Below are 26,868 nucleotides of genomic sequence, written 5' to 3'. Positions count from 1 at the left end.
CCCTCACAAAATACTCAGATCTCAAATTTGCCTGGCACAAAATAGAATGAAAATGATAACATTGTGAGTCTCTCTCTCTTTTTTTTTTTTTTCTCTCCCTCTCTCTCAGATTTCCAATTGAATCCAAGTGCCTGTTTAACTCCATCAGGAAAGAGAGCGAAGGCATCCTACAGTAACATACTGTATATCAGTGCAGAATTTCACTCTGAGGCATACTTTTTATTTGCTTAATGGCTCCACAATGTATTCCTCTGTCCCTGCTGTGCATAGCGGTTTGGGAAAACAACATATACATTGTATATTGACTGCTTTGGAAATTCCCTAGATTAGGAGAATTTGTTGTTCCTTGCTCTGCAGCAAAATAAGTGTTAAGTTTTCAGGTTTAGTATTCTCCTGGGATGGGATGATTGTGAAAAGTTAGTATTTATTCTCTTTTCTCTCAATCTCTGAATATGGATACCTTTTCCCTCTAAGAAGCCTAGATTTAATAGACTACAAAAAAAGATAGAAAAATTTATTTGTCTTTATACACAGATAAACACGTACACACAACAAAAGAAAGCAGAAAACAAAATAACAAAAAAAAGAAAACACAAATCATTTCAAGAAATATTTCAAATGTTACTCATTCAACAACATCTTTTGAGTATACACTCTGTATCAAGCATCATACTAACTCAGAGATCATGTCCCACCATCGTTCACAAAAAAACTTGTTCATGTGAATTCTCAGGTGGGTAGCTGGGTAGAATTACCTCCGAAACAATTTCCTCTTTCTCTGATATTGGTATCTTCTCGGTCTTTGGAATTAAGATACTGCTTAACTTTCAGTTGAATCTTTTGCAAACTTTTGATGCAAAGGCAGTTGTGGTCCAGGTTAAGTCAACCAAAAACTTGGTACCATACATGTCCGTACTTAGCAAAGTTGCTGGTTCCTAGGAGTTAATAAAAAAAATGTGGATTTTCTTATTTCCAGTGACTTCTTTCCACTGTGGTCAACTAGAAAAGAAAAAAAGAAAGATCAAGCCTTAGGAGGAAATCCAGGTGTCACTCCAGAATTTTCTATAATTAAGGAGCTTATGAAAGTTGGGGAAGCAACTGCTTTCTAAAAGACAGTTCCTTGTGTTTCAAAAACACATGTACGTTTGTAACAGGGATCATAATCTCAGATGCTCATAAAGACCAAGTTAGTCACCTGGAAATGAGTGGAAAAGGAGTATGTGAGAGTTGCAGAGCACATAGGATCTGTCTAGAAAGCAGCTGCCATTTGCCTCTAGGAGATTGTAGCTATGACAAGCAGAATGAAGAAGTCTACATCCTAATTCCTAGGAAACTCTGAGTATATTTTATTATATAGTAAAGGACAATTAAAGTAGTAAATGTAAATAAGGTTGGTAATCAGGTGATCTTAAAAGAAGGAGGTTGACCTAGACTACCCAGGGTAGTCCAGTGTAACCCAAGCATCCTTGAATGTGGAAGAGGGTAGCAGAAAAGTCAGTGTCACAGTAATGTGAACAAGACCCCTCTGTACTTGACAGGCTTTGAAGATGCATAGGAGTTCAAGCAGTTTCTAGAAGTAGTTAGAAAAAGCAAAAGTGCAGACTCTTCCTTAGAGCCTACAGAAAGGAATGCCACCTGTGACAGCTTGATTTTAACCCAGTGAGACCCATTTCAAATTTCAGACCTACAGAACTGTGACGTAATAAATATGTGTTGTTCTAAGCTACTAAGTTTCTAGTAAGAATACAGTAGTAATACAAAATTAATAAAATATCCGTGTGCACTCCAGTGTTGGTCTTAAAAGATCTAATTTTTAAAAAGAAGCTTGAGGGGCAGCTAGGTGGCTCAGGTGATTAAGCATCCACTTGGACTCAGATCATGATCTCATGGCTCATGAGTTCGAGCATGGCATCAGGCTCTGTGCTGACAGCTCAGAGACTGGAGCCTGCTTTGGATTCTGTGTCTCGTTCTCTCTCTGCTCCTCCCCAACTTGTGCTCTCTCTCTCTCTCTCTGTCTCTGTCTCTCCCTCTCTCTCTCTCTATCAAAAATGAATAAACATTAAAAAAGTATAAGAAGAAGCTTGAGATACAGATTCTTATATGAAAGCTCGTGGATTTTTAACCTGGACAGTTAATTCAAATATTATCATTAGTTTTTCAGCTGTGTAGGAAAATGAGAGATGCAGTGTTCTGTTAGTTTGTAATTTCTAGTACATATAATTTGGTATCTGTTGCTACAGGTAGAAACGTGATCCACTACACAACAAATGGCAAAGAATGAAGTTGAAGAAAACCACACAGTCAATATCCATCAGCCAAATACTACCAGGAACCCACCTGTAGTCAAATAAAGTGGGACTTTTTCCTTAGTGCACTAAAGGAGATTACACACAATGGGGGACAATGGGGCTTCTTAGTATGAGTTAGAGGAGCTTATTAAAGGCTTGTGTTAAGTGATTTTGGAGAGAGGTTAAGAAATGTGTGGTCTGTGCTCATTTGGGATCCCAGAAACTTGGGATCATTTGGTGATAATGACCCTACCAAATGGAATATGGAGGAATGCTTAGTACCCATTACTAAGTAGTAATACAGATTAAGTATTTATAAGTTAATATTAAATAAGCTTGAATTCTCTCTTAGTTTAGCATTGTCTTAAGATAATCTGTCTTACATAAAGTTCAAAAATTAATATTTTTACAAAAGTCAATTATCTTAGAAAATTCTCATAAGACCTCACACTTTATTTGAGTTGATTATAAAACACCTTCAGATAAGGCAAAATGTGCATAAGTCTTCTGATCAGTCTTCCCATATGGAGGGTGTTCTGCACATTGTGTAGGTGGTTAGGAACAGTAGTTCAGGTGTTCATGGTCAAGGGATGAAAGTGACTGACTCCATTTTAATTCACTTCTAAATGCTGTGAATTTGATAAATATTATCCACTGAATACCATATAAGATACTGAGGATACAATATGTGATGGAGTATAGAACAATTAAATTCAAGCAAAAGGGATACAAAGGTCTATTAAAGTGATGATTTTGAGGTAAAAACTTGTGGGAAAAAACACTGATTTAATACCTTTTTTGGTAAAGTTTATTTATTTATTTTGAGAGAAAGAGAGAGAGCAGGGGAGGGGCAGAGAGAAAATCCCAAGCAGGCTCAGCCCTGTCGGCTGAGAGCCTGACTTGGGGTTTGAGTCAAGTCACTAACCAACTGAGCCATCCAGGCATCCCTAATTTAATACTTTTGATAGTTAATGTTATGTGTTGGCTTGGTTTAGCCATGGTGCCCAGATTGTTTGATCAAACACTGTTCTGGATGTTTCTGTAGGGTGTTTTTTTATTTTGTTTTGTTTTGTTGTTGTTTGGTGTGGAATTAAGATTTAAATTGGTGAACTTTAAGTAAAGCAGATTTCCCTCCACAATGTTAGTGGGCCTCATCCACTCAGCTGAAGACCTTAAAAGAACAAAGACTGACCCTCCCCCTGGGCAAGAAGGAATTCTGCCAGCTCATGGCATTCTATTTGAATTGCAACATCATTTTTCCCTGGGTCTCCAGCCTGCCACTTGTAGCCTACCATGCACATTTTGGACTTGCGGCCTTCATAATCCTGTGAGTCATTCCCTTAATGTAAATCTCTTTATACATATATACACACATATATATTTCCTACTCATTCTGATGCTCTGGAGAACTCTAATGCAATGCTCAACATTAAGTCTATGTATATGAAGGCTTGCCTATCTGAAGACTTTTCACTTGATTAGTTTTTATCAGTGACCCCCTTCCTTTGGCACTTTTTACACACACTCACCCACTGTACAATTGCACTGTTAATCTCCTGTTTCAGCTTCTATTCAAGGTGATGACTCTCCTTTTGGAATGAACAATAATTTGAGAATTCAGAGATCTGCCTCTATTTCCACCTTTCTATTTGCACCCACTACCACCTTGCTTGTGAAGCACCTACTTTTTTGGTGTAAATAAAAAGACCTCTGTCACTTTTAATATTTCAATTTCAAAAAGTACACATTAAAATTTAGTTTTTCACATGTGCAAAAAATTCCATTCTGCCAGAATAGTATAATGTGTGGGTCAATTTCATTCATTATGCTAGGCACTCAGTGGGATGATTTTACTCTGGAAATTCAAGCCCTTCAAATCTCAGAAATTACCCCATATGTTTCCAATGTTACTTAAACATTTTTTTTTTCCATCAGCATCCCTCTCATTTGAGATACCAGAGAAGAACCTTATATTAAACCTCCTGGATTGGTCTTCTAATTCTCTACACTTTTTTTTTCCTATTTACTATCTCATTTTCTCTTTGCTCCTTTTTTTTCCTCAAGATTTTCTCAAATTTATCTTCCAATATTTCTGTTGAATTTTTCATTTTTACTCTAAATTTTTTATTTTCAATTTTTTTCATTGCTGTTCTCTAGTTTATCTAGAGATTCTTTTTTTTTTAATCATTTTATGGCTTCAGTATCTTCTTATGTCTTTGAGAATCCTAATATAGTTTTATTTTATTTTTTCCCTCAATATTCTATATTCTTTAAGTTCTTTCTTTTCATTTTCTGTGTTGTCCCCATCTGGACTCATAAAACAATAATATTAATTTGTGACTTTGATATAATGCTTACTAAGACCTTCTTTTCTGTTTACTCATTAACTTCACACAACTCTATGAGGTAGTAAGTTTATAACCTTCATTTTAGAGATAAGGAAAATTTGGTATATTGCTCAAGATACCATGTAGTTAGTGGTGAAATTGTGATTTTAATCCAGGCAGTCTAGGTCTGAAATCTAGAGTCTTATTATCTGTCATATGAGAGGTACTACATAGCAGGGACTACATAAAGAAGGAGTAACTGAAATTCTTTTTAGAATCCCTGGGTGTGTTGGTAGGGTTTGTCAATTTGAGCTTCCCTGTAGGATCATCTGAGGAGGACCATTTGTTTGAAAACCCACATGCCAATGTCTTTAGGTCTTTTCTCTGGAGCTAGAAAACTCTAATTAAATATCCTGCCTCTGTTGTAAAACACTGGCTCTGTCCATGTTCTGGGAGCTGAGAGAGCAAAGAGAAGAGGGTAAGTTCACATTCAGCATTCTTTTGGTAAAACCGAGGGTCTCATAAGTGGAGGTCACCAAACAAAGTTTGAGACCCAGGTAGTGAAACAAAATTTAGTGACCTTACACACCATTTCTTTTTTTTCCTTCTTACCAAGATTCTGTCTATTGCACCTTCCCTCCCTGCGTTGTGATCTCAACTCATTTTGACAGGGCTTCAGTCTCACAACTCCTTTGAAATTTTTCTTCTCAAGGTCATTAGAACATTACTGATGTCCACCATACCTTTTTTCTTATCTCCTCTGCTCTCACTCATTTTTGACATAGCTGAAAATTCCTTTGCCCTTGCAACTTATATTTTTCCCCTGTGACACCACATTTTCCTTATTTTCTTCTGTATTTAGAAAACTTTATATATTAGTCATGTTTTTTATTTTATGTTTTATAATACTTTGACATCTTAGGATTTTCTGATCCTAAGAGAAGCTGCTCCTCTAAGGTAGCAAATCCCTAAAGACAGCAAATGACTGTTCTGTGAGTGCTCCTTTCTTTCTTTTTACTTTTTTATTTTTTTTAACATATATTTATTATTGAGAGACAGAGAGAGACAGAGCATGAGCACGGTAGGGGCAGAGAGAGGGGGGGACACAGAATCCAAAGTAGGCTCCAGACTCTGAGCTGTCAGCACAGAGCCTGACACGGGGCTCGAACTCACAAACCACGAGATCATGACCTGAGCCAAAGTTGGACACTTAACCAACTGAGCCACCCAGGTGTTCCAGTGAGTGCTCCTTTCAACCAATCCAAAGCTCTTACCCCACCAACCAGTTCAGGCTCCCACAGGGCTCTTACACTCAAGTCTAATATCCTCTGCCCCATTACCCCAGGTCAGGTACCAGACAACTAGGGAAACCTTTATACCCAGAGTCTACACAGATTATTCCAACTAACCATGTTAAGCCTGCTTACCTTGACTCATTCCTTTCTTCCAGAAAAACCCACATGCTTTAACTCACCCTTTCCTTCACTCTCTCTACCCTCTGACCAACCTTGCTTCTTCCCCTTGTGGCTCTGCATGGTTGTTGTGCCTCCGGTTTCTAGGGATTTGTAAATCTTCCTTCATGAGAGCCATTTCTGTGACTGCATGTCTTACCATACCGAAAACAAATCCTGGTACATATTTCTTTCTTGCTCTCTTTATATTTTAAAGAGAAAGAGAGAGAGTGCACAAATGGGGAGGGGCAGAGGGAGAGAGAATCCTAAGCAGGCTCCACGCTCAGCACGGAGACTGACGTCGGGTTTGACCCTGGGATCATGACCTGAGCTGAAATCAAGAGTCAGTCATGACCTGAGCCAAAATCAAGAGTCAGACACTCAAACTACTGAGTCACCCAGTTGCCCCCAAATCCTGGTACGTTTTTAAACATCTGCTCAAGCAACAAATGTTGGCATGGCCTCAAGTTTCCTACTGACACTTTATCTTTTCTCCCTCAACCAGTGAGTTCCATATATCTGCCTCTTTGCTCTAGATTTCTCCAAATGTTTTTCTCCATTCTAGATTTCCCCCCACAGCTTATTGTTTAACAATTATTTAATTAACAATTTCATTTGAAATTCTAATAGGAATTTGAGATATAACATGGCTGAAAATTTCTGATTTTCCCTGAACTATACTCTTCTTCGAAAGTTTCATTAGTAAATTTTACATTTAGTTGGTCAACCCCAAACCTTGCCATTATTCCAGAACATTTTCATTTCTTCACCCCTCAGTCTTCTCCATTTTGACTGTCACCACTCTAGTTCAGCATCATGCCTCTCTATACTATTGCAGTAGCAGCCAGAGTGATCTTATAATTCATACCATGGTACTGACCTGCTTCTAAATGTACATCATACATTAAAGAAAATAAAGATAAGCCAAGTTGTATGCCAGTGCCTAGCCTTTGGTTTTCCATTAGCTAGTTTTGCCTACTACTCTTTCTTTCTAATAAAAACATATTGAGTTCTAGCCACAAAGGCTTTCGCTGCTATACACACATGCCATACCAACCCAGCTTGCTGCTTTGACTGTAGATACTCCTTGTAAAGATTTATGTGGCTTTTTCCTCTTGATCAGGCAGATCTTAGCCTAATGTAAGCCCTTTAAAAGTCTCTCTTCTGACCACTTTGTTTTGTTTTCTTTATATCACTTGTTATTTTCAGAAATTATTTCACTTATTTTCCTGACCAGTATCCATGGAACTCAATATAATATAAGTCACTTGTGAAATGAGACGTTATTTTAAGCCTCCCTTTTATCTCCATTATATAGAACATCCCATAGTATGTCCTTAATAAATTTTTGGAGACTGAATGAATAAACTCTAAATATACTTATCCAGTGTTGGGGGCACCTGAGTGGCTCAGTCAGTTAAGCATCTGACTTTGGCTCAGGTCATGATCTCACGGTTTGTGGGTTCAAGCCCTGTGTTGGGCTCTGTGCTGAAAGCTCAGAGTCTGGAGCCTCCCTCAGAATCTGTATCTCCCTCTCTCTCTGCCCCTCTCTGCTTATACTCTGTGTGTCTCTCTCTTTCAAAAATAATATTTAAAAAAAATTAAAAAAAATAATAAATACATGTATCCAGTTTCAAATATAACCAGATTTCAATAAATTTAAACCTTGAATTGTGTATGCATTTTAGTTTGGCTTATCTATTGAAACTGAAGTATCCTTTTAATGCTTATGCCTTGTCTAACAATTTTAGTATACTGGCATTTTCTGACATTTGAAAATTCCTTTTCAATTTCCTCAAATTCATTCAATCCTGAAACAGAAAGCCCAGTATATTTGTTTTATGATTCTGTGATTCCTTTCTTATTCACTGAACCATGTTTCTCTCATACCATGCTTGTCTTTTGAATATGACAGTTGTAGGGAGATAGTGGATGTTTTAGAAAATCATAATCAGTAATGGATATTTAAAACATGTCCATTAATGTTACAAACCAATGAATGTAGACTGCAGAACATGAGCACAGAAAGTTTTAACAGTGGTTTTTCAAATTCTAATCTTTTAAATTAATGTTTTCTTCCAGTGTCGGTTTAGAAGGACTGATATTAAGACTGATATCTTTGTAATGTCTTCAAGGCAGTTTCTTTCCTTAAAGCATTTTGGGTTACAGGATGAAAATAAAATACTTACTATTTGTATCATAATAGAACTAATGTGTGTATAGTATTTAACCTATATTTAAAAGGGTAAGTATTAATTTGATTGTATAGTTATAGAACCTCCAAGTATTATAGAACTCCAAGTAGTTATATACTTGGTATAGATTATAGAACCTCCAAGTATTTAGACACGTAAGGGGAGAGAAAGAGCTATTCTGCAGTATAACAAAGTTTAGGGGACAATAGCATTTTGGGAAATTAGATGTCTTCTCCAATTTGCAAAGCAATTTGAAATCTGAGTGCCACCTGGTGGCCATTCCGGCTCCATGAAGGGTGATGAGGCAGATACAGTTGGTACTAAAAGACCCTAACTTCATTTTTATGTATGTATGTATGCATGTATGTATGCATGTATGCTTAAAGAAATTATGGCATCCATAATTTATCTTATTGTTTAATTACTGTCTATAAAATACAAATATAGAGCACTTGCAACCTAGAAAAAGAAATTGTGGTAAAAAAATATTATAACTATACCACTTTCTCAGTTTTGCTATCCTTCCTAACACTTTTTATCATTTACCACAAATGTTAAATACAACTCAAATGCTAAGAAATACAATGCTATAAGAGACTCTTAAAAACTGAGAACAAACTGAGGGTTGATGGGGGGTGGGAGGGCGGGGAGGGTGGGTGATGGGTATTGAGGAGGGCACCTTTTGGGATGAGCACTGGGTGTTGTATGGAAACCAATTTGACAATAAACTTCATATATTGAAAAAAATGAAATACAATGCTAAATATTCAAGAAGACGATCTATGTGCAAACTGCTTTCTGCAGTAGTTCCTAAATGTTGGATCACAACTTTATATTCTTTTTAAAATGGTCACATTCTAAAGGGTTATGGTTCTGAAAAGAGCCTCTGGGCCTAAAAGATATTAAACTAGAGAAGAGTGAAACGTTAATTGTGAACACTTACACAGCACTTACAGTGTGATTGCCACTGTTCGAAGCACTAAGCATATATAGCTGTAATTAATCCTGTCAAATTGCCTAATGATGTAGGTACATTAATAAGCCCATTTTGTAGATGAATATAGTGAGGACCCAATGAGGTTAAATACATTGCCTAAGACACACAGTGAATGCATGTTAGAGAGAGGTTTATGAATTCCCACAGTATAATCCTAATGCCAAGCTATAGACCAGTACATTATGGTGCCTTTAAATTCCCTACCTTTCTTCTTTCCCTCCTTTCCTGCTTCATTCACTCAGTCACCACTCACTCTGTTCATTTACCAGAAAGTAAGGATTAATCTGGAAAGGAGGACCTTGAAATTTTCCCCATTCATTGACAGATCCAGAAGTGAACAGATTCTAATGAACCCAGCTGTAGAATTAATTATCTAATACAGTACCTTCACTTGTGAATAATTGCATTTTATCAGAAAATTCTTAGTACTAAGTTTCTAATATTTTTAATTAAATGCATTTAGCAATCTGATTGTGTATAGGAATTATCTGTGGATCAACCACCTGTGGATTGCTGTTTGCATGGTATGAGCTCTTAAAGAGAAATGCAGTAACTTAATTTGAAATAGTTTTCCCAGTGTACTGTCCTGTAGAGCTCGTTCCTCAATGTGTGCTTGTTGATATTGATGTCAAAGCTTCTATTAATTATCTTTCAAAATTCATCAGTGATTCCCCCACCAAGGGTGATGCACTAAAATTCCATTTAGGAAATAACTGCCTAGATGTAACAGACTCTATTAGATCTGAGTTGGAAATCTCTCCAGGAGACTTGAGGATAGATATTGCATTTGGGACCTCAGGACTGCTGAGCCTTGGTGACCCTCACAGCCATATAGATGTGTGATGAAAGAGATGATGATTGTATAAATGCATTTGCCCTTTTATGTTACACTGTTTTCTGAAGTTGCAGGCATGGCTGCTGAATGAAAATGTCAGATAGGATCATAAAGCAAGCCTCGGGGTTGTACCAATTCTCTTGACCCAAGTCTTGTAAACCTGTGGTGTATCACCCACGATATACAGAGTATTAAATACTGTAACATAAAGAAACAAGTGCAATATTTATCAGGGACACTATAGTTTCAAGACAAAAGTTTTACCCATTACACTATGAATAAGTCTTATAAAAATTGAGTGTGTATTTTACTGAGGTCAGGGCATTACAGTTCAGAGAGTCTATTAGTCTTTCTTCTTACAGATATGACATTTACTCACCAAACAATTCCCCAAATGCCTTTTGGGTGGCATTTTAATTTTAAAGCTCTTCAGAAATAAACTGAAGATATTTTTCTGCTATTAGTCACTAGTCAGGATCTCTCCACACCAAGACTTTTTTCCCATCCTTCCTTCCTCCGTTCCTTCCTCTCTTTCTTCTTTTCTTTCTTTTTTGTTCTTTTTTCCTTTCTGGTCACTGTTCATCTCTTAACTTTCACTGGCTAAAATTTCCCTTCATGTTTTTCATTTAGTCTGAATGAACTAATTGCATTTGCTAAACAGAGGAAAGTCAAACATGAAACTAGGCAAAATTTTGGCTTAGAGTCCAAGAGAGCTCATTCAAGGGGGTTGCACAAATTTTTATTTCTCTCCCAAAGCATCTGAAATATCCATCCAGCACTCACAGTAGGAAAATACTATTCTGTACCAAGTACAAGGCTATCCTCAGTATCTTAATTAAGTAAAAATGTGAAAGATCTGACTTTAGAAAATGGACAGCTTCTTGAATAATAAAACCTTTAATAACCTTGCCCCTACTCTCTGTCCTTACTGGGCTGACTTTGACATTCCATATTATATGTCTTCCACATCACTTGTTCAGAGATGTATTCTCAGCTTCTGCACCCCACCCCAATCTGGCCTATTATATAGGGTCTCCCATTTTCAGTGTTTGTAGCATTCATTATTTTTAAAATTATGTCCCTAGTGTCCATATTTCCCACTAGACTGAAACTTTGTTAAGGCCTGGACTTTGGCTGACATGTATTCATTGTCCTACCCTTATACCTAGTGTAATGCCTCATGACATAATAAGGGCTCAAAAAAATCTGGCTGAATAGATGAGTAAATGAATAGATAAGTGAGTTGACATGGCCACTGGAGAAATTCTTATTTCAATGAGGTTTGTCTTGTTTCCAATCAATAATTTTTTTCATCAATATGTTCTAGTAGTTGGTGCCAAATATAGGCCTTATTTCTGTCTGGGTCTCTCAGTGTTTTTTTCTTTTGCCTCTTTTGAAAACTGCTCTTTTGGGAATTGAAAGATTATTTCTAAAAGATTGTAAATGATGGTTGATAATAATAGAGTGTTGGCTAGATTACAGAAAATATCACTGTCTTACAATGAAGGAATAATAAAATTTTGGGAATGACCTAGCAAAAGGAATCAGTCAACTATGGACCACTGGCCAAATTTACCCCGACACCTGTTTTTATTATGAAGTTTTGGTGGAACCTGGCCATGCCCACTCGTGTATTTCTGACTGCTATAGCTGCTTTCATGCTACTGCAGCATAGTTGAGAAGTTTCAACAGAGGTGTGTGGCCTGCAACCTAAAATACTTACTATCTGGCTGTTTACAGAAAACAGTTTGCTGATCCCTAATAGAAGTTAAGAGAGTTTGGTCTCTTTTAGCTAGCCTTGTAAAAGTCTCTGTATTCATACCATTCAAATGATTCCTTACCTGCCTTCATAAAAGACTGGCTGTGAATGATGTAAAAAAATATTAGCTTGCTATTCAGCTTTCAGATAGTTGAATGAAGATAACATCAACAGGGAGGTACAAACTGGGATATTGCACAATCTTCCACACAGCTCATAATTAGTAGGCATGCCAAATGATATGATAGAACTGAATGGGGAACTCTGAAAATCAAATTTAGGATTTTCAGGCAGGCTGTAAACAATTTCAGTAAATACCAAAAAGGGGCTCTGTTGCATGGAATGAAATATGCATGCCTTCAAGGGCTTTGCCAAAATAACCTATACTCATTTCTTCACTCAGAATATATGACCTGTAATAAAGAACACCCAAGATAGTAGAAGCTGCGAATCCTCTCAAACAACTTTTTATCACTGATAAAGTGATTAGGGATCCTTCTCATCCTTCCTGAGTTTACATCCCTTTGGGTAGAATCAGGGAGAGAGGTGAGAGGTCGATGCTCCTCTGCCATCTATATTTAAAAATTGTTCTAAATGCTATCAATTTTTCAGACAGATCAGATTCAGAGTTGTTTGAAGAATAATCTAGTATCTTTTCTGTCTGAAAAAGATGTCTGCTGTTGCTTTGTACACTGACTAAGAGAACCTCATGGCTCCTTCTCATTATGGTGGTCCATATAACCTTATAAACTATAAGAGGGTACTTATTTTGTTTTGTTTTGCTTTGATTATACTTTCCTTGTTTTGATGAGTTTGAAGTCTTATACATTTGACCTTTTTGCAAAGTATGCTGTAGTATAAACTAAGATGTTGTTTGTATAACCTTTATCTTCTTGGATAGTCATCTTTGAATACAAGTAGAAGTCTTTCAGCTCGTAGTGAGCTTGCTTCAAATATAATAATATTTAAGGGAGTAATTGAAAATAAAAATGATCACAGTCTGTAGCTCAAAGAGCTCTAATTCTGCCTCCAATGTTTGGCCCATCCTACTCTTTATGTAGGATAAAGTTAAGAATAATTAGGGGCGCCTGGGTGGCTCAGTCGGTTAAGCGTCCGACTTCAGCCAGGTCACGATCTCGCGGTCCGGGAGTTTGAGCCCCGCGTCAGGTTCTGGGCTGATGGCTCAGAGCCTGGAGCCTGTTTCTGATTCTGTGTCTCCCTCTCTCTCTGCCCCTCCCCCGTTCATGCTCTGTCTCTCTCTGTCCCAAAAATAAATAAACGTTGAAAAAAAATTTTTTTAAAAAGAATAATTGAATGAATTTGTCATTCAAGTGCGTACAAGCAAATGAAAACAAATAAAAGTTCGGATGCTAATGGATGATTATTTGGCACTTAAGTGGAAAACTCCATTCAAAAAAGAATTATTATGGACTGAAAAAAGATAAGAAAGACAAGGAAAAGTGATGGACTGGAAGGAAGAGAACAAGTTTAATTTAACATGAAAAACCAGGGATACTGATGATCTGTAAGGTAGAATGGCTTTTTACAAGGCTGCTTGCAGTGTAAAAGTATGTCTAAAAGTAAGTGAAAGTCAAAGTCAGTGCTATATTACTTATCTAAAGACAGATTAACCCTAAAATCTCTGATATCACAATTATAATAGGCATTTATCATGATTCCTTTTGTAAGAGTAATTTGGAAGAATGTATTGTAGTTGGGAGTCAGTTGTACACAATTCAGGGAATTATGAAGAGAATAAATATATCAACAAATACAGCTTGCATAACTGAGCCAAATACCCAATTGTGTTACTGTAAATGAAGTTTAATTTATTTTATTTCATTATTATAGAAATAATATTCAATATAGTACCTTTAGAAAATTAGGGGTGCCTGGGTGGCTCAGTCGGTTAATTGTCCAACTTTTGATTTCAGCTCAGGTAAGGATCTCACAGTTTATGAGTTCAAGCCCTGTACTGGGCTCTGTGCTGACAGTGGGGAGCCTGCTTGGGATTCTTTCTCTCTCCCCCTCTCCATGACCCTCCCCTCCTCGCGTTCTCTCTCTCTCAAGATAAATAAATAAACTTAAAAAAAATAAAGTTATATACATATGAAATTATGCATGTAATTATTCATATATAAAATTAATGTATATAAATGATTGTTAAAATCTATTAAATAACTAGAAATATATGTGAAATCTTATATATAATTATATATAATTTACTGTACAAAAATAATCATTTAAAAAAACATTCTCTATTCTTTTTTTGACAGAATAGTAGTGATAATAGTAAATATTATGGCCTACTTCAATAGCTGAGGTATAAGATGAGGTCACATTTTAAGTAAGGTAACTTTTTGTTGATGTACTACGTTCATTCAAAAAAGCACGTAAATTATAAATATATCAATCAATTTTCACAAAATTAACGTACCTGTATGACTACCATCCTGATTAAGAAGTAGAACATCACCAGCACTCCAGAAATCCCTGCATGCCCCTTCACATCAACTACACCCACTTCCCAAAGGTCACTACTCTGCTAAAGCCTATCTTCATAGGTTGATCTTGCTTGCTTTTAAAATATATGATACTAAAATCATACAGTAGCCATTTTTGTTTGGTTTTCCTCACTGAACACTGTGAAATTAATGTATCTATATATGCATATTATAGATATTTTCATTGTTTAAAAGTGTCTTATTAATTAAGCCCATTTATCCCTTCTAATACAAACATTTAGGTGCATTCCATTTGGGAGTGATTACAGTACCATTGCTATCGACATTTGTGTTCATGTCCTTTGGTGCACCTATGGATATATTTCAGTAGAAATAGAATTACTGAGTACACACAGTGAATATATTCTTCCTTGAAGATGTTATCAATCAATTTTCCCAAGTGGTTGTATGAATTATACTTCAACCAGTGTAATAGAGTTCCAGTTGCTCCAACTCTTTCATACTACTTTTTATTGTCAGGTTTTTAAAATGTATTTCTGATGAGAAGGTGGAAGTATGTTATTGTGGTTTATTCATTTTTTCATGAATATTGACTTACAGCTATTGATTTGAGCACTTTTTCCATATGTTCATTAAAATTTTATATCATTTCTTGTGAGATAACTGTTATAGTCTGTGACATATTTTCATAAATCTGTATTTTTCTCATTGATTTGTAGTAGGTCTTTACATATTCATATAATAAGTCCTTTGCATATATCTATTTGTGCAGCTAGATAGATGTTAATTAATTCATAGTATCTTCATTCAATCTGTAGGCTGCGTTTTCATTCTCTTCTCTCAATGGAATCTCTTGATAAACAAAATATTCTTATTTTAAATGAACTTTGATTTATCCATGGTTTCTACATCAGTTGGTGCTCTTTATTTCCTGTTCAACAACTCTTTGCTTATTCATAGGTCATAATGATATCCTCCTATTAAAAAACTTATTATACAAACTTGACCTTTCATATTTAGATCTGCACTGTATTTGGAATTGGTGTTGAATGTGATGTGAAGGATGGGTTGAGAATTACGATTTCTTGAAGTACTTCTGTATAACTTGGCACGATTTATTGAAATGATCATACTTTACTTGTTGCATAGCAGTATTACATTTGTCATAAATCAAGTGGAAATATATGTATGAATATGCTTTTAAAGTCTCTAGTACATGGGAGGCAAATAGTTTCTCAAAGGCAAGATATTAAATATTTTAGACATGTGGATTATATAATATCTGTCACAACTACTCAACTTAACCATTGTGGTGCAAAAATAGCCATAGACAACATGTAAATAAATGGCTATGGTTGTGTTCCAATAAACCTTTCTAAAAATAGCTGTTTCACAAGTTATGGTTTGCCAACTACTGTTCTAGGCAACTCTGTTATTTGTCTAACCTTGCATTATACAACTCTTTATCAATCATTGGCACTTATATATATATATATATATATATATATATATACATGTCATATTGCAGATGATGAACTTGCTCAGTTTTTATTTGCCTGAAAATATCTTCACTTAGCCTTCATTATGAAGAATATTTTTTTCTGGGGGCGCTTGGCTGACTCAGTAGAGCATGCAGCTCTTGGTCTTGGGGTCATGAGTTCGAGGCCCATGTTGGATGTAGAGATTGCTTAAATAAATAAACTAAAAAAAAACAAACCAGTATTTTTTCTCTGGGTTAGTTTTTTGTCTGTTGTTTTGTTGTTTTGTTTTGTGTTAGCTCTTTAAAGACGTCATCGCAGTTTCTTCTGGTTGCAATCATTTTGGTTTATTTTTTCTTTTTCTTTTTTTAAATTTTATTTTATTTTTTTATGTTTCTTTTTGAGACAGAGACAGAGCTCAAGCAGGGGAGGGGCAGAGAGAGAGGGAGACACAGAATCTGAAACAGGCTCCAGGCTCTGAGCTGTCAGCATAGAGCCCTACGCAGGGCTCGAACCCACCAACTGCGAGATCATGACCTGAGCTGAAGTCAGACGCCTAACCAACCGAGCCACCCAGGCACCCCTGCAATCATTTTGGTTTAAAAGCCAACTGTCAAGTGTTGTTGCCTCTTTGAAAGTAATGTATCCTTTTTTTTTTGTAAGCTTATTTATTCTGAGAGAGAGAGAGAGAGAGAGAGGGAGAGAGAGAGGGGGAGAGAGAGAGAGAATGGTAGCGGGGCAGAGAGAGAGAGAGAGAGAATCCCAAGCAAGCTCTTCACTGTCAGTGCAGAGCCCGACATGTGGGCTTGAACCCACAAACTGTGAGATCATGACCTGAGCCAAAGTCAAGAGTCAGACACTTAACTGATTGAGCCACTCAGGCACCCTTCCTTTCTATTTTATTTTTTTACTTTCTTTTTTTCTCTTTCCATTTTATATATGTATACGTGTATATATATTTATGGTATGCTTAGATGTGTTTTAAATTTATCCTGCTAGGTAGGTCATAAAGCTTCTTTGTGGTTTAAGGTTTTCCATCAGTTTGGCAAAGTCTTGATCAACATATTTTTGAATATTATTTATATCTTCTGAACATCAATTACACATATGGTAGAAATTTTTATCGTGTCTTAATTGGCTCTGAAGTATATTTCTGTATTTGTGCTCTTTTTACTCTTCCTGATTCAGTGTGGTTATTTTCTACTGATCTACTAATTAGAATAGTGTTTAACATTCTATTGATTTCTCAGTTTCACTTACGATATTTTTTAGTCCTAGTATTTCCATTTAATTCTTCTTTATGTATTCTATTTTTCAGGTATAATTTTCAACGTTTCTACCTATTTTTAAAATATACTAATCAGAGTTTTCACCATATATTTACCATTATACCCATAGATACATTAATATCAGAACAGCTCTGTGTCTAATGTTTCCAGTAACTGAATAGCCTGTGGATTTATTTCTATTTTCTGTTTCTTTCCACTATGATTTTCAGCTACTTGATCTTATCTCTTGGCATATCTTGTGAGTTTTAAAATTAAATTCCAGACATTGTGCACAAAATAGCCAACTATTTAGCTTTTGAATGATGCCAATTTTCCTTAGAATTGATCTATGTTTCTTTTGGAAAGCAGTTAAATTAGTGGCAAATAACCTTAATCCAGTCTGTGATAGAGATGATTAAACACTGTGTTTCAGGTTTGTTTGTTTGTTTGTTTGTTTAAAGGCTTCTCTATTTTGGTTTGTTCTTACTCCTAAGGATTGGTCCTTTATAGTTTCAACTAAAAGTCTAGGTTTGATTACCAGAGCCCATTTTCTTTGGAAGGGCATGAGCTCTAATTTTTGTTTCCTCATCCAAATGGGACTATTGAAGTCCCTGATTAATTTTTAGTCTCTCATATGTCAATTTATGCTTCAATTTTCAGCATTTTGTGCACAGTTAAAGAATTGGCAGGATGTCTCAAGGGAACAAATAGCCCAAAATATCAGACTCATTTTTCTACAGATGACATTTTTTTTTTTTTAGATCTCGCCTTTTAATGTGATGGCTGTTTTGGTAAACCTAAACTCCATTTTTTTCTTTTTTATCTGTCCACCTTTAAGACACTGTGGAAAACACTGAGCTGAAATTTTTTGCCCTGTTGATAATGCCTGGCTATGAAAAGTGTCAGACAATTTGGTACTCACTATAATGTATGTCCCTTTTTCCTGAGGGTCTTGGTCCCTTAGGTCTGGCTGCTTTGCTTCTTTCCCATGTCTTCAAACTGTTTGTTGTTTTTGTTGTTGTTGTTGTTGTTGTTGGCGGTGGTGGTGGTGGTGTGTGTGTGTTGCTTTCTTTGTTTTTTTTTTATGGGTAAAAATATTGATCTTATATTAGCTACTCTTTTTTAGCTGAAGCTATTCAAACAAAATAGTTCCAAGCCTGCATCCTACCTGTGATAAAATGCATTGTTCATTTTCAGGAGACCACCCTCCTATAGTAATTTTAGGGATATTGTGGGTTATCCAAGTTGGCAATCTTAGTTACTCTCATTTGAAAGAAAGAAGGAAATCCTATGCCAATCCTGAGAATAACTACTGTTGCTATCATGTTCACACAATTTCACTTGAGTTCCTGAGTTTAACATCAGGATACCAATAAGATATATTCTTGATTGTATACACTACAACCAATAATAGTCAAAATATTTTATTCTGACTTCTATTGACTAAAATACAATGTGCAGAATTCTACTCTTAATTTACTGGCTAAAAGAATATAGCATCACGAAAGTCTATCAAGGACCAAAGAATAAGGATGCCATATATGAGAGTGATATTCATGCACTGCTTCTTAGTAACATAGGAGAGATTGGTCAAGGAGGGTTAGAGGACATCTAAGGATTGGTCCCCAGTCTTCTCTAGAAATATTCTTGGGAAATAAATTCTTAGTCTGTGCAGGAACGATTTTGTGGTGGATCATTCACTTCGTATGGGTGTAGTCTATTCTACTTCCAGAAGGCTCTAGATATTAGAAAGATACTGATTTTATATTGGACCAAAATCTCCCTCTCTGGTCTGAGTACTATCCACTGAGAATACATGGACCAGGTTTAATATCCTTTAACCTGATACACTTTAGATATTTCAAGACAGCTATCACATTTCCTATGTGTTTATCTCTACAAGACACACAGGGTTTCTGAACTGGCACAATGTCAGGCTTTTTACTCTGGTTTACTGTCTTCTGGACGTGTTCCAGCTTAAACATGTCTTTCTTGCTACTGTGTCAGGAATTGTATTTTACATTCAGGTGTGGTCTAAAAAGTCCAGGATGCCATAACAACCTCTCCTTTTAAGAAAATATTCTCGATATCATGCTACTTATTCATCTTAGGATGCAATTAGCTTCTGGCTATTACACCATTAACGCATCCTGTCTCTACTACCAGCTAAAGAAAATTAAACAGATATGTCTGTTCAAGTACGCTATCCTTGTTCTGTCTCCTTACATTTTTTAAATCATAAGTTACCCTTACTAAATTTCATCTTTTAAGAATTAGTTTATTATTTCAGTCCATTAAGGTGTTTTTGGAGCTTCAGTTTCTCAGAAGCTTTTTAAAATACAGCGCTATCCCCATATAGCCAAGAAATCCCATTACCTTTTCAAATCCTCCAAAAACCACATTTTTTTGTGATTGATATCATTGCAAGTTGCTATCCCCAGTGCAGCTTGTTGCTATGTGATGTTAATACAAATAGTTGAAAAGGGATCTTTGCTTTCGTTCTTCTTGTCCCTCTTTATAATACAGTTTTCTTTTGTACTAACAATAAAAATGACTGGTTATAATTACTTAATATATACATAGAATTAGCCTACTTTAGAAATTTTTGTTGGTGTTGAAATGGAAACAAACTTATCTTTTAATAATATCTGTAGTCCATGTGAGTCATTGAAGTTATTAGTTCCAATATCTGTAACATAAAGATGCTAGCCATTCCATTAGGACATTTATGTTTATTTAAATTAAAAAAAATAGTTTATTTAAATCACTGCTATTTTGAATCCTGATTACTCACAACTAAACCAATTGGTAGGCAGAATAATGACTCCTACCAAAGATGTTTACACCCTAATCCCCAGAACCCATGAATAAGTTACCTTAGGTGGTAAAAGAAAATTAAAGTTACAGATGCAATTAATCTTTCTAATCACCCAACCTTGATTGGGGTAGATTAGCCTGGTTTACCTAGATGGGCCCAATCTGATCACATGAGTCTTTAAAAGAAGATGACAGGAGAGTGGTTCAGAGAGAAGCAACATAAGGATTTCACCCACTATTGTTGGCTTTGAAAATGGAGGAGGGGGCTATGAGCCAAGAAGTAAAGGCAGCCTCCAGAAGCTGGAAAAAACAAGGAAATGATTCTTCTTTTCAGTCTCCAGAAGGGAACCAACCTGCCAAGGCCTTGTCCTTAGCTTGATTACACTTGTGTTGGACGTCTGACCTCCAAGACTGTAATATAATAAATTTGTGTATTTTTTAAGCCACTTAATTTGTGGCAGTCTGTTATGATACTAAACAGAAAATGAATACACAATCTCACACAAAATAACACAAAACAGTATCTTTTCTTTCATCTGAAATTGTGTTGAACGTTAACTCTACAAACAGGCACTCCAGGTAGGAAGAAACTGAGTAGGCAGGCAAAATTCTTGGAGTATCACCTTTTAAAATATCAATAAAATGGTCAATAAAATGGTCTCATTTGTGAACCCAAGTAGTCTTGGATGTTTCTGATATTTCTCCAGAGTTTCTACTAGGAACAAACCATTAATTCTGTTGGAACCTTATATGCAACCTGACCATTTGCATGTCCACCTTGAAGCCTGCCCTTCAGACACCAAAATAAAACCTAAGTTAAAATTACAGAAATCTTTAAAAATAACATAAATCTCACTGCAAATTTTTATTAATATTTTTGAAGAGATGGTGCAGTAGTTACTAACAACATATCATAATGCAGCTCTCTGTTGTTTTCCTCGTTCTCCTTGCTGAACTATCAGACCCCAAAAAGTGTTTGAGCCATCCTGCTCTCTACAGTCCCTGAAGGGAACTCCTACTCCCACTCTTACTAACTCTTGTTTTCTTTTCTTGCTCATTGTGTATCACCCTGAGAATGTTAGCACACATCTTAAATGTGAGACAATAATGATCTCAGCTGCTTCCTCTATTTTTGTAAGTCGTTTGCTAGGGGAAAAACCAAAACCTTAATGTTGCTGATACTATGCAGAGCAATGATGCAGTTGTGTAAGAGCAATCAGAAGTCTTTCTGTGCCTCATTCATCACCCACATTGTCAGCTGAGTTCTAATTGCAGAACCTTACCACTCCTGATGATATAAATGAGAAAGATCATAGTATCATTCACAGAATTCAGTTCAGTTTACTGTCTGGCATTGAGAAAAGGCAACTTTTTATTTGCAGAGTAAAGCCTTTGACAGGTCGAATATATGTGATTTTACTTTCCAGCAAATACATATTAACCATTTTTATGGAATAAGACAATAGCATCTTTTAAATAGAGTGTGTTTTTAAGGATCAATTAATTTCTACAACCAAGAGGACAATTTTGTCTCTGCTATAGAAAAATGCCATAAATTCCTATATTACTGCAAAGAAGTAATCAAATTAATTGATTTTTAACCTATCTCAAGGAATTCCTCATTTAAGAGAAACTAGGAAAAAATACTACCAAGTGCCATCTCAAAATCTATAAATCTTTGAAGCCCCTTCTTATTTACCATAAAATGGTGTATCCCATGGTCAAATAATCTTTTTGACTTTGAATGAGATGAATGTCCTAAATAGTCTTTTGATTTAAGACAGGCTCTGCTTTCCAACTTGTGATGAAAGAAAAAGACAATGCATGTATCCCTGGTTTATGAGTTTCTATTAAAGACATTATTCTTAGTATCTGTACATAAACACTATGCTTCTGGATTCAGTGTCTTTGCAACCACATCTCACACCAGTATTTCAATTTTAAATAAAATATGAACATCTTTATAGATGTTTTGTTGGTTTGAGAAGCCATTAAGTGAACTAGCAGTAACTGCTTTGTACAAGTTATTGGAATAATTATTAAATAACTGGCAAATCAATTAACAGATGTTACTAATCTGCCTAATGCAAAGCTGGTTCTAAGAATGTCAACCCTTTGAAGATTTCTTAAAACACAATGATTTCATTCTGATTTAGCTAATTTTATTTCTAAAAACAAATTTTATACACATTTAATGTATGTTTATTATTAAAAATGGACAATATGGAAAAAAGAAAAAATACTTTAAAAATCATACTTGTTGAATTTGTAACTGTAATATGGGTAATAAGAATTTACACGGTATAATATGCAATATTTCTTCTTTTGTCATTTTAGGTTTCACAATCTATTTTATAATAAGACATTTTTAACATTTCTTGAAAATCTTTGCAAATGGCCTGGTGTTTTTTTAAACATGCTTTCCTCTTGTATCATATAGGTTGGTCTCAATGCCTAGAAAATCATCTGATGAAAAGTACATGTAAACTGAGTTCCTAACTTGGGTGTCACTGATGAAAATTACCAGATGATATATGAAATAGTACAATTCTAACAAGATAATATATAGTTAAGATGTAGCATAAATTTTGGAATGTTGTAAACCTTAAAAATGTCAGTTCCTTTACTTAGATTTTGAATTAGAGGTATAGCAAGTTGTTAAAATAAAATTTTTCTTGCTGTCTCAGAATTCTTGCTGAAGCCACAAAGATTAGAAGAGAGTGTTAAATACATACTAATTTGAAAGTGAGGTTCCAGACCAACTGTGCAGAACTTGCTAAGGGGTAACCCAAATAGACAGGTGGATACACATTGGTCTATGAGCTGTCTCAAGACAATATGAAGGGCAGTACAAAGATAAAAGAAAGACCATGAGAATGGGTTTCTGTGGGAAGAGTTATGCTTGTCTCCTTTGCTTTCCATAATCAAGCAGAAAGACTTAGGAAATCCCCTCACAGAACATGACCATTCTTACCACCAGGAGGGAGACTAACCTGGAGCATAGGAGAGAGAGAACCTCAGAATTGACCTTGTTCTCTGGAGTTGGGAGCAAAGGGCTTGGTGTTGACTTATATTTAGTGTTGACCCACACTTGGAGAAGTTTCATGCCAAGAGGCTGGACTCCCTGTAGTCAGCCTGATTGACAGAAGAGCAGAGAGGGCTTTGATGGGAGAAAATTCTATTTTCACTGACCATAGCCAGTATTTCCAGAGGCCTCATGGAACTCTAGAAGTTATCTAGCCTTGAATTGTTTTGAAAATGGTGCCACCTAAAGGATTCCTGCCTAAGAAATGATGATCCTGGTTGAAAGAGGCAGAGGTGTACTGTCCAATTCAGGAGAAGGCAAAGATAGAAAGGAAAAAATTTGTAAGCTGCCAGCTGAAGACTACATTATTGCTGTAGGCCATAGTGCTGAGCAAGATCCACAGCAAGGATGGGGAGATTTCTGGCCCATCATACATCCAAGAAAAGAAAGAGTAAGCACTGTGGTGTCAGCCCACCACTCCAGAGCATAACATTCTAGTCAAATATTCCATTCTTCTCTCTCTTTTCTTTCTCTGTTCCAACCCTGAGGAGCCAGAGGCCGCAGAGTGACTAGAGAAAGAGGAGGAGGTGATGACTAAAGTAGATAAATAGTAAAAAAAGACACCTTGTCGTTTTCTCTAGTGCATATTTCCAAGCCTGATCATCATCTATCTGGGACTTCAAAGATGAACTTTCGTACTTGAATATGAGACTGATTATTAAAGTCACAAGTGAACAGAAAAGTCATGGAAATTTCATAGGCTTTTACCTAAAAGGAGAGAATTGACATAGTAGGTTTACTAGGATTGTAGTGAGGGTGAAACACAACACACTACTTTATATTTGCACTTGGCAGAATCCAGCCTCACTCATTAAACTCAATGCATTAAGAGGTATTTGGAAGGAAAGCAATAACTGTTATTCATTTTCTACTTGAAACAGGAATTTTTATCTTACATTCAGTTCCCCAAAGAAGACCCTGAGACTAGGATTAGAGTCCAAGTAATTTATTTTGGAAGTGATTCCAAAAAAACATCAGTAGAAGGGTTACCAAGTAAGAGGGAGAAAGGAAGGCAGCCAATAAAGCATTCATTTTCACGCGAGTTTACTAGAACTTAATCCTGCTGGAGAAATCTGGAAGCCAATGTAAAACACATGATTCGGAGTTCTCCTTCAGGGCTGTAGGGAGCTAGGGTGTCCCTATACCAACTGCCATCAGTCAAAGAGCTATGCTCAGAGACACATTTATTCTGTGGCATTGCCAGTTTGCAAAGTAGATGGAAAAAACACTCTACCAGCCAAGGCAAGTACTCAGGCAAAAATACATGTGCTGGAAAGATTCTGCACCACTGTAGGGCAAGAACATATAAACAAGACAGTGACAGAATCAAGTATGTACAACCAATTGCATGATAAGATGGCGGTAATACATAGATTGTTCGGTCTTTTTCATTGGAAAAATTTTAAGAATGGATTTAAGTTCTGTCTTGGGTTACTTTGCCTGTACTGTATCCGAAGCAAAGAATATTGAATAACTACTATAGTTTTTTTTAATAAGAGTTAATAAATATAAAGTTATAAAAGGTAGACATTTTATTTGTACTAGAGGTTAGATTTTTAAGCTCTAAAATGTGTTTTTCATTGGAAATGTTTCAAAGGAGAAAAGCTGCCTTTTGAATGAGAACAGGATTGTCTCTGACACTTAAAAACCAGTGGAATTAATTAACTACGGTCATTGTGAACCTTGTATACATCTTAAAAAATGAGTTAAATTAGTGTATCATTCAAACAAAGTATTATGGAATGGTCACTGACATAATTTTTAAAAAATTGTTTATGTAACTACTATTTTTAAATCATCTGTTGAGTAATTACATATTCAAGATAGGAACATATTTAGAAATCATTTTAACATTCAATAATTACTTATTAATTTCTATTAAGTCTTCTTGATATACCTGATAGGAGCAATGCAATGGGGAATGAGAGAGTAGACGGGATTCCTACCCTCTACCAGTGAAGGCAGATATACACAGTCAGCAACTAATGATCTAATTTCATAGTTATATAATAAATATGCAATTACAAACTAAAAGAGCTATACAAGAAAAATGGAGTGTGCTTTGGATGTTTAAGTATTTTGATGGTTTTTTATTTTTCTTATAACTTCCTCTTTTTTGGATTCTCCCACATACCAAGTTAAAATAACAGAATGGGAAACATATTCTTAAACTCATGACTCAAAGCATATGCCAGTAGAATTAAGCAGCCTGAAAAGTCAGAGTACCTTCTAAAAAAAAAAAAAAAAACATTCATAGGGTAGCCATACTGGCTAAAATAAAAAAAATTAGTGATAACACCAAATGCTGGCGAGGATGCAGAGAAACTGGATCACTCATAAATCCCTGGTAGGAATACATAATGATATAGTCATTCTAGTTTGTGTGTGTGCGTGTGTGTATGTGTGATTTTTTTTTTAAAACTAACATGCAACTACCATATGCCTCAACAATTATACTTTAAAGCATTTATCCCAGAGAAATAAAAACTTATGTGCACACAAAAATCTGTCCATAAATGTTTATAGTAGCTTTATTTGCCACAGCCACAAACTGCAAACAACCCAGATATCCTTCAATGAGTGAATGGTGAATGGAACAAATGTGGTACATCCATACCATGGAATATCATCCAGCAATAATAATAACTTTAAAAACTGATATACATAATAATCTCCAGAGAATTGTGTGGAGTGAAAAAAGCCAATCTCAAAAGGTTTCAAACTATTTAATTCCATTTATATAATATTCTTGAAATGGCAAAATTATAAAAGCAGAAACAGATTGGTGGTTGCCAGGGATTAAGGAGAGGCTGGTAATAGTAAAGAAGCAGGTGTGTGTATAAAAGAGCCACATAAGGAAGCTTTGTGATGACAGAAATATTCAGTATCTTGAATGTTTTGACATCAATATTCTGATTGGGATATTGTGCTATAGTCTTACAAGGTATTACCATTGGAGGAAACTGGGTAGTGAGTACAAGAAATCTCTCTGTATTATATCTTACAACAACATGTGAATCTACAACTAACTTCAAAAGCTTAATTTAAAAATGACAGAAGCTTATAAAAAAAAAGCACAGAAAGGTATTTTTGTGTCTTGGTGGCAGGCAGAAGATTTCTTAATTTGAAATACAGTATAGTATATAAAAAGCAATAACCATGTCAGAAAAAGTAAATTAAATAACAAAATTAATAACTTCTGTTAATCAAAATATTCTATTAAGAAAATCAATGGACAAGATACAAAAATATTTGAGAAAAATACTGAAAAACATATCAAAGGATTTTTATCCAAGATCTATATCTATACCTATGCATATACCTAATTCCTGATGGGCAAAAACTTGGATAGAAACTTTACAAAAGAACACTTATGAATATATGAAGTGAGCATAACAATATTCAACCTCATTACTTACCTGGCAAATGAAAAAATTAAAATCACAATCAAATATCACAGACACCTATCAGAATAGATAAAATTGGAAAGGCTGACAACACTAAATTTTGGTAAGATTGTGGAACAACCAGAGATCTCATGTTGTTGGTGGGAATGTAAAAGCCTACAACCTGTCACAATCTTTGAAGAGTCTGAGATTTAACCCTATTTACAAGAAACAATTAGTCTGCCACAGTTCCATAGATGCTGGTAGACTGCATACTACTGGATCATAGAAAAAGGGCATTTTGTCACTCACAGCAATAGCAGTAACTGGAACATCAACACTTTTTCCATTAGTTCTTAGGGGGCAATGGGAAGAGGACCAGATGACAAATGGGTTGCATTATGAGGTAAGAAGCCTGATTTAGGGAGCCTGCATCTTCTTCTTTCCTACTTGACAGTAAGCCTACTCTTTGTTCTGGAAGGAGACACTAACTCTATCTCCCAAGGCCATTTGCCAG

This window comes from Felis catus, chromosome F2 (genome assembly GCF_018350175.1).
Source record: "Felis catus isolate Fca126 chromosome F2, F.catus_Fca126_mat1.0, whole genome shotgun sequence".
NCBI lineage: Eukaryota > Metazoa > Chordata > Mammalia > Carnivora > Felidae > Felis > Felis catus.
The sequence above is the reverse complement of the archived record's forward strand: the minus strand, read 5'-3'. Positions refer to the sequence as shown.